This window comes from Diabrotica virgifera, chromosome 1, assembly GCF_917563875.1.
Source record: "Diabrotica virgifera virgifera chromosome 1, PGI_DIABVI_V3a".
In the NCBI taxonomy this organism is placed as follows: domain Eukaryota; kingdom Metazoa; phylum Arthropoda; class Insecta; order Coleoptera; family Chrysomelidae; genus Diabrotica; species Diabrotica virgifera.
This window is the reverse complement of record NC_065443.1, coordinates 262,210,373-262,218,780: the sequence shown is the minus strand read 5'-3', so window position 1 is coordinate 262,218,780 and position 8,408 is coordinate 262,210,373. Positions and strand designations below refer to the sequence as shown.

The 8,408-nt window shown below is 30.7% G+C and overlaps 1 protein-coding gene across 1 annotated transcript in view; it reads left to right on the top strand.

Moving 5' to 3' along the window:
* Positions 1-75: 75 nt before the first annotated feature.
* LOC114328009 (uncharacterized) overlaps positions 76-8,408 on the top strand; it is a 269,631-nt gene continuing 261,298 nt past the window's right edge. Inside the window, exon 1 of the mRNA XM_050642015.1 lies at positions 76-220. The gene's annotated coding sequence lies outside the window, so the exon portion shown is untranslated. The remainder of the gene's footprint in view (positions 221-8,408) is intronic.

Genomic DNA, 8,408 nt, shown 5'->3' with positions numbered 1-8,408 from the left:
ATTTTAAAAGACTGAAGTTAACACATGTCATCTGTCATCCTTCTTATGTCATATGTCATATTACGTTTTGTTTTTATACATTCTTGAAAAAATAGTTTGGTTTATTTTTGTATGTAAAAAAGAATTTAAGATGTGAATGTGAATTGTATAGTTTTGTGGATATTATTACCAACTGCGCTGTTCTGTACTGTTGGATAAAAAACTACATACATTTGTATTGGTAAGTACTTTTGTTAGTAAATAAAGTAAATACATATTTATCAATATACCACAGTGCCTTTCTTTATAAACTGTTAGTAAATCTCAATTGTGCTTAATTGAACAATTATTAAAACATCTTTAGTATAAAATCTTTGAAGAGTGCTTTAAGCACAATTTTTAATAAACGTTATTTTGTTGAATCCTAAGATTATGCCAGCAATAAACTCACTAACATTTTTTTAATTGATGAAATATCTATTAACACCTTACTCTCTAGGATAGACTTTTGATGTGCAAATATTTATATTCAAGCAAAATTAGAGATTCGCTATTTATAGCCAAATGTTAGAATATGCTTTATTTACATAGTTTTGTCACTTGCTTACATTGAGAAAATTAAATGACACATTATGTTTAAATATTCCTTAACAGGTTGATTACCGAGGGACAAAACGACCTCCTTCGACGAAACCTCATATCCCTTTCAGGCCTGAACTTTTTTTGAGTGAAAATGAAGTTTCCCTTTGAATAAATACGATATACGGTATCTAAAAAAGGTGTAAAAAATGCAAAAAAAAAATTCATAGTTTGAATCTGTCACAAATGACATGTCACATTCGTGCGCTCTCGGCTTATGTTCTATGAATGCAGGATCGTAAGTGTATGAAAAAATTCACTTTTATTAAACGTAAAACACTAATAGGACCAAATAACAATTATTTTTATAATTTTTTAATATGATATTACATACTAACTAAAATAAAACAAAAATTTTTTGCTGAAATGTCATGTCTTTTCATTGCCTCCTTGCTGAAGAAGAGCTCGTTGAAGGAACAGGTTCTTCATCCAATACAGTTTCTTCAATATCCTTGTCATCAGTGTTATTTTTAAATATTTGAACCTCAAAAGCATCATCATTTTCGCCATCTAAATCTTCTATTTCAGATTAGTTACCATCATTAGTATAGAGATAAACAAATGAATTAAAGCAGGTAACAGAGTATATTGGAAATATCACTGACTACTCAAGGACAAAAACCTGAGCAAAAAAACAAAATCAAAAATATATACAGCAGCAATTAGACCAGTGATAGCCTATGGAGTAGAAGTAATGTGCCTTACGAAAAAAGACGAAGAAAAGTTAAGAATAATTGAGAGAATAATTTTGAGAAGAATACATGGCCCAGTGAAGACAGAAACAGGGGAATATAGAAAGCTGATGAACCATGAAATAAATATAACTGAAGGAGAAGATATAGTAAAATTCATTAAAGCACAAAGACTCAGATGGTTTGGGCACACACAAAGAAGAGGGGTAGAAGAACTGATCAGGAAGATAATGAACTGGAGACCAGTAACAAATAGACCAAGAGGAAGACCAAAAATAAGATGGGAAGATCAACTGCTAGACGATATATCAAAAATGGATATTGCAAACTGGAGAGAAAAGATTCAGGACCGGAGTGAGTGGAAGAAGATAGTAGAGAAGGCAAAAAAACATCACAACCTATGAACGATGACCTAAAGGAAACTGCGGACTAATCCACCGCGTGAAATGGATTAAAAGCGCTCATAGTATTTTTTTATTTATTTATTAACGGGATAAACCCAATACATACAACATACAATAAAGCAGAGCTTTTGTCATAATAATGAAAATATAAAATTTAGATACATGTAAAACTACAACTATAAAACACAAACATAAAAAATAAAAAAGAATATAAATTATTTGTAAATGATGAAAACAACTGAATTAACTATAACAGTTAAATCTATTTAATTTTTTAAATTCAAAATTCAAGACGCCCGAGTTCTTGTTTAATAGAGGAAACTGAAGAACCAAACAGATCTATTACATGACTAAACTTGTTTCCATACAGGGCCAATCTACTAATTGGTGCATATTGACCATAATTTGTAGCATGTCGTTGTTCCCTGAATATTTGTGGATTTCGTGTCAATCTAGCAGGTATATTAAAGTATACAAGACTTATCAATTCTTCGGAGTTAATAACACCAGAGATAATTTTGCGAAGACAACAAATATCCAACATGACTCTTCTGCGTTCAAGAGTTTGTAAATTTAATCTCTTTAATATATTATCATAAGTATAATTTCTAACTGTTAAACCCATCTTAAAAGCTGCGAAACGTAAAAATTTGTTTTGAACCTTTTCAATATTTAGGATTTGATATGCATAACTAGGTGACCAGATAATAGAACCATATTCAATAATTGATCTCACGATACTGCAATATAAGATTTTTATTGTGTGAATTGACAAATCTTTTGATGAACGCAATACAAAACCCAACATCTTAAATGCTTTCGAAACAGTATGGTCAATGTGAGAGTAAAATGTTAATTTACAATCAAATATTATACCCAAATCCCGAATTTCGTTCACACGTGTGACAGGAGTATTATTAATAAAATATTGATGGTGAATAGGTGAATGGGATCTAGCAAAAGTTATTAAAAAGCATTTATTAATATTAAGTTCCATATCATTTCTACCACACCACTCATAAAAATCATTTACTTGTGACTAGTGTTGCCAGGTCCGATTTGTTTTTAATCGGTACATAAGCAAAAACAAATCGGGATTTAGGGTTGTAGATCGGGACAAATAAACAACAGTAGCACAGTAAATGACCGTTTTGGAGTGTAATTTGCAGAGTCAATTCCGAATTGATTGAAAATGTGGTTTAAGGTTCTACTTAGGTACTGTCTACTTCAAAGTTAAACTAGTACCGTTGGTTGCTTTTACTGGGGGGTGACAGATATAGTTACCCCTTCTCGGGGGTAACAAAATGCGCGTTTAAAGTAAGTCCCAAAATAGATCAACTGACTAACTCTAAAAAACTTTTGTTCTATATAATTTTTAAACTAAGTCAGTACTTTTCGAGTAATTTTATCGAAAAAAATATTCTTAGCAAAAATGTAGCTTTTAAAAATTGTTCTTATTCGTCAAATTCCAAATCGAATTTTTCAACTTGAAAACCAAAAAATTAAGCAATTTTCGGACAAACCCTATTATAATTTTTTAAAGTATTTAAAAAAATCTTTAATTTTGGTTTATATAAAAGTCTCCAGCATTAAAACTAAGCGAGTTACGCTCAAAATAAAGTTGGCCCCTTTTTTGATAAAAAAAAATCGTGAAAATCTCCCCCTATTTAGCACCGTAAATACAATTAATCGTTACCGCTTTACCATTTACTTTATATTGGTAGTATTGTGTATTGTTTATACCATCTGAAAGGTTTACCAGTTGGGAGTGCTTAGTTTTGAAAAAAAAAATGGTTTTATAATAAAAAAAAATTCCTAAAGTATTGGAAAATGCCCTTTTTTCAAAGTTACTTGAAAAGTATTACGGATACTAAAAATCTCAAGGAATAAAAAGTAGGTAGTTTTTGCTTTTATAAATATGATAGATTCATTTTGTTTTTCTGTAAGACAAAAATTGGTTAATTAAAATATGGCTGTTCATATTTTGCATAGACTTGTGATTAGTGACTCGTTCAGGCCCTTTCAACCATGTTAAAAATACATAAGGAAAGTAAATTGTTTGTAAAGCGGTAACGATTAATTTAATTTGGGGTGCTAAGTAGGGGGAGATTTTCACAATTTTTTTACAAAAAAAAAAAAGGAGTCAACTTGATTTTGAGCATAACTCGCTTAGATCCTAGAAACTTTTTTAAAACATAAAAATAAAGCTTTATTAAAAATTTTTTAATTGGGCTTCCCCGAAAAGTGCTTCATTTCTTGGTTATTCAGGTTGAAATATTTGATTTGGAATTTGACGAATAAGAACGTATTTTTCATGAGCTACAACTTTGCTTTTGCTAGGCCTATAGACTTTACGAGTTCACAATTTTTTTCATTTTTTCATATACTACGTTTTTGCTAAGAATATTTTTTTCGATTAAATACTTTTTGAGTTATTTTGAAAATCGCCTGAAAACGTGATTTTTGTGTCGAAAAGAAACATTTTCAATCGTAAATAAGTCAAAAAGTATTAACTAAGTTAAAATTCTATAGAATTAAAATTGCTTAGAATTAGTCGATTTATCCATCTCCGGACTTATTTTAAACGAGCGGTTTTTCACCCCCGAGTAAAAGCAACCAACGGCACAAGCCGTCCAAATTTTCATGCAATTCGGAGTTGATCCTGAAAATTACACGGTATCGCCGTATTTCCCGTTCATTTACTGAACTACAAGGTGTTTCTACAGTCTGTATTTTTTAATCCTACATAATAATAATATTCAGACGAAATTACAAAAAAAATCATAGATTAAGTAAATTATTAATTTTTTATTAAAATTATATTTTTTTCGATTTTGCCGCTTTTAGGAGTGCCTTGTTTTTATAACATAGTTATAAAATTTACTGCAAGTCCTCCTGAAATAGGTTTTCGTGGGTGAAAATCGGGACATTTAGTGTCCCGATCAGGTACAAATCGGTACGCGTCCCCAGACCCCTGAAAATCGGGACGTCTCGCGCAAATCGGGACACCTGGTAACGCTACTTGTGACTGAAGCTGAAAAATGTTATCCTCATTATTGACAGTCTTATATATTTTAACATCATCAGCAAACATTAAAAAGTTAACTTCCTTAAAAATAGAGTGAACATCATTCAAGAACAGATTAAATAGAAGGGGGCCACAGTGGGAACCTTGCGGTACTCCAGATGTAGCTGTAAAAGCATTAGAAAGAAAACATCCTATTTTTACACTTAAACTTCGATTAGTCAGGTAACTTTGCATCCAATCAAAGAGACTTCCAGAAACACCGTATGCTGTAAGTTTTGCAAGTAAGATATTATGATTGACCTTATCGAATGCTTTAGAAAAATCAGTATAGATGGAATCTACTTGTAATTTGTTCTCCAAAGCAATAACAATGTCATTCTGATAAAGAAGTAAATTAGTTACTGTAGATTTACCCTGTACAAAACCGTGTTGTTCATTCACCAGAATACTGCCGAATTCACAAGTAAGCTGCTTAGTAACTAAATAATCTAATAATTTTGGAATTGCTGATATAGTACAAACTGCTCTGTAGTTTTCCACATTTGACTTTGAACCAGATTTAAATATAGGTTTTACGTAACTTCGTTTCCAGCAATCAGGGAAAACCCCTTCTTGCAAAGATTTATTAAAGAGTATACACAATGGCTTAGATATAGTACAAACACATTGTTTTAATAGATAGTTAGGAATGCCATCAGGGCCAAAATTTAGTTTAGGAGCCAAATTGTGAATACTCTCAAAAATAGTATTTATGTTAAAAGAGCATGAACTCATGTTACCAGCATTTTCAAACTGATATTGTGGGGGGGTAGTATTATGGTCAGTGAACACTGTAGAAAAAAATTTGGCAAATAAATTCACAGCTTCCTCCCCAGAACTACTTTGATCATCTCCTAAATATAAATGGCAAGGTACATCATAATTTTTTTTGCGACTGTTTATATATTTCCAAAAAGTGCCTGGGTCATTATTAATTCTAAATTCAGAATCTCTAACATATAAATTATAACAATCTTTACTCAGTGTACTACATTCAGATCGTAAGTTATGAAAAATAATAAAATCATCATAATTGTTGAACATCTTATACTTTTTATGATATTTTTTCTTTTCTATTATTAGTCGTTTTAACTCCGGGCTAAACCAAATTGGAAATGTACTTGTCTTACATACTTTTTTAGGAACATAAGAATTTATTGCATGATTGACAATATCGTAAAATTTAGACACAGCGTCTTCAATATTCAAAGCCTTTAGTGAATCACAATTTATTTCCGACAAGAAAAAGTTCATACCAATATAATCACCGTTTTTAAAATCATAATATGACTCTGCGTACTTTAAAGGATCACTGTTATTTATTATATTAACATCAAATGTTACACCATTGTGGTTAAGGGAGTTAGGAAAAATTAAATCAGCAGCATTTACAACACTCAACTCGTTACAATTAGAAAAGATTAAGTCTAAAATTACATTTCTACTATTGGACACAAAATTATTTTGAAAAAGGTTGTAAAAACTATAGCAATTGACCATATGTAAAGCTGGTGAATTTGGTGGATAGTTCAATAAACTAACTCCTAAATTATCATTTGTCCACGTAACATTCGGAAGATTAAAGTCACCAGAAATAAAAACCTTAGAGTAGTTATTGTTCATTAATATAAAATCAAGGACATTACAATGATCTTCATATATTTCATGATCAGACCGTGGCGGTATGTACACAGAGCCAAAAATAACTTTCTCTGTTCCAATATTAACTAGTACAAAAATTTGTTCAACTTTAGTATGAGGTATAGATAGAGCAAAACTGTTAAACTTTTTCTTAACGGCTATAAGGACACCGCCACCTCTTCCCTTATCTTTAAAATGATCAAAATTATCACGATCTGCTCGAAAGATATTATAATCAGAATCCAAGCCCAATTCTGAATCAGAATAGCTATTTGTCAACCATGTTTCAACAAGTATAATAACATCATAACTCGAACATAATACACTTAGACTAAAATCTATCAACTTCGTACGCATGCCTCCCACATTATGAAAATAAACAGATAGCTTTGAATGATTTAAATTAGATTTATCCCTACAGATTAGTTTTTTTCTTTAATAGGTAAAATTTTAGGAATTCCATGTACATACTTGATAGTCAGATTTGTTTCACCAGCACTTTTTTTTATTTCCAGTTCCTTCCTAAGTTCATTTAAATAATTTCGCTGACTGATAGTAAGATCGGAGCTAACTCTAATATTTGAAGGTAATTGACTTCGGTTTTTTAGTACACGAATAACACTAGCAGAACTGTCCAGAATTGCTTTAATCGGTCGAGGCCTATTTCCTTGCTTTCCAACACGAAACAACTTTTTTATGGATACTTCCGTAAAACCTGAAAGTAATTCTTCAACTGTTTTTAAATCTTCGGCAGATTCGTGAACATTGAACAACATAAGGTTATTTTCACGTTTACGACGTTCACTATATTCACTTATAAACGATTCATAATGATTACCAGTGTCAGTTGATTTCACATGATCAGAATTTGAAACAGTTAATTTGGAACTTTGAGTTACTTTATCAGCTTCGTAAATCTCCATTCTTAGTATCCTTTGCTCTAAAGTTGTGATTTTGCAATTAAGGCTTGATGAGAAATTTTGGAGTTCTAATTCCAGATCATTAACTTTTTTTATAAGGGCAGGTATGTTTAAAGCATCCCTACATGAAGGGCAAAAGAAAGGCATTATTCTATTAGACATAACTACAACTCTTACTTCAGAAGCTGATAAGCCAGAGCAAGATTTACAAATTACTCTTTTGCATAAATCACATGGGCATCCAAACATCTCATTTTTGACTTCTTTATAATTACATGAAGTCTGACACTTATAACATATTCCAGCCATTTTTAAGTTTTAACAATTAGATCCTTTGTTGAATTCAAAGAACACTCCACCACTGGTCACCAAAACACATTAACTTTTTAAGTGGAAAAAAAGTCTCTTTTTATCAACAACTAATTACATTTTGGTGTTAAATGCAATTTTACAACTAAACCATTAAATTTATTATTGTAACTTTATAATTTTCAATTAGATAAATCCTTAAGGATTATTTTGATGCAAAACTTCGGTATTTTTTCTAATTTAAAACCACTTAAAAATTGATAAATTCTAAGAGCACATTTACTGTGTATATATACATTGAGAGAATTGTGGCAATGCAACCTATACTCTAGCAAGAGTGAACGGTCCATATATATATACCATCATTTAACAACTCTAGAGCCAAAGCGTGGGTGAGAGGCACACCTGTAATTAGAAAAAATACTTGTGTCATTTAAATATGTAGAGAAAAAATAATAAAAAGTCAAACCAATAAATATTTAGTATTTTTAATTTTCTGCTATTGAAAATTGAATGTGTGATGGCAACTCACTATCGTGATATTCAAATATTACGGGACAAGATCTCTACAAAGAAACCAATAATTTCTTAAATCTTGTTTATTATCTTGAAGTTGAAACTTTATCTATACCACAACCCCGTTACAATAACATAAATACTTATAAAAAAACAAAATATCATTTACTTACCTTTACCGGTTTTGTCCTCAAAATACACAGCCACCTTTTAGGGTATTCTATTGCAAACTAAGTGCGAA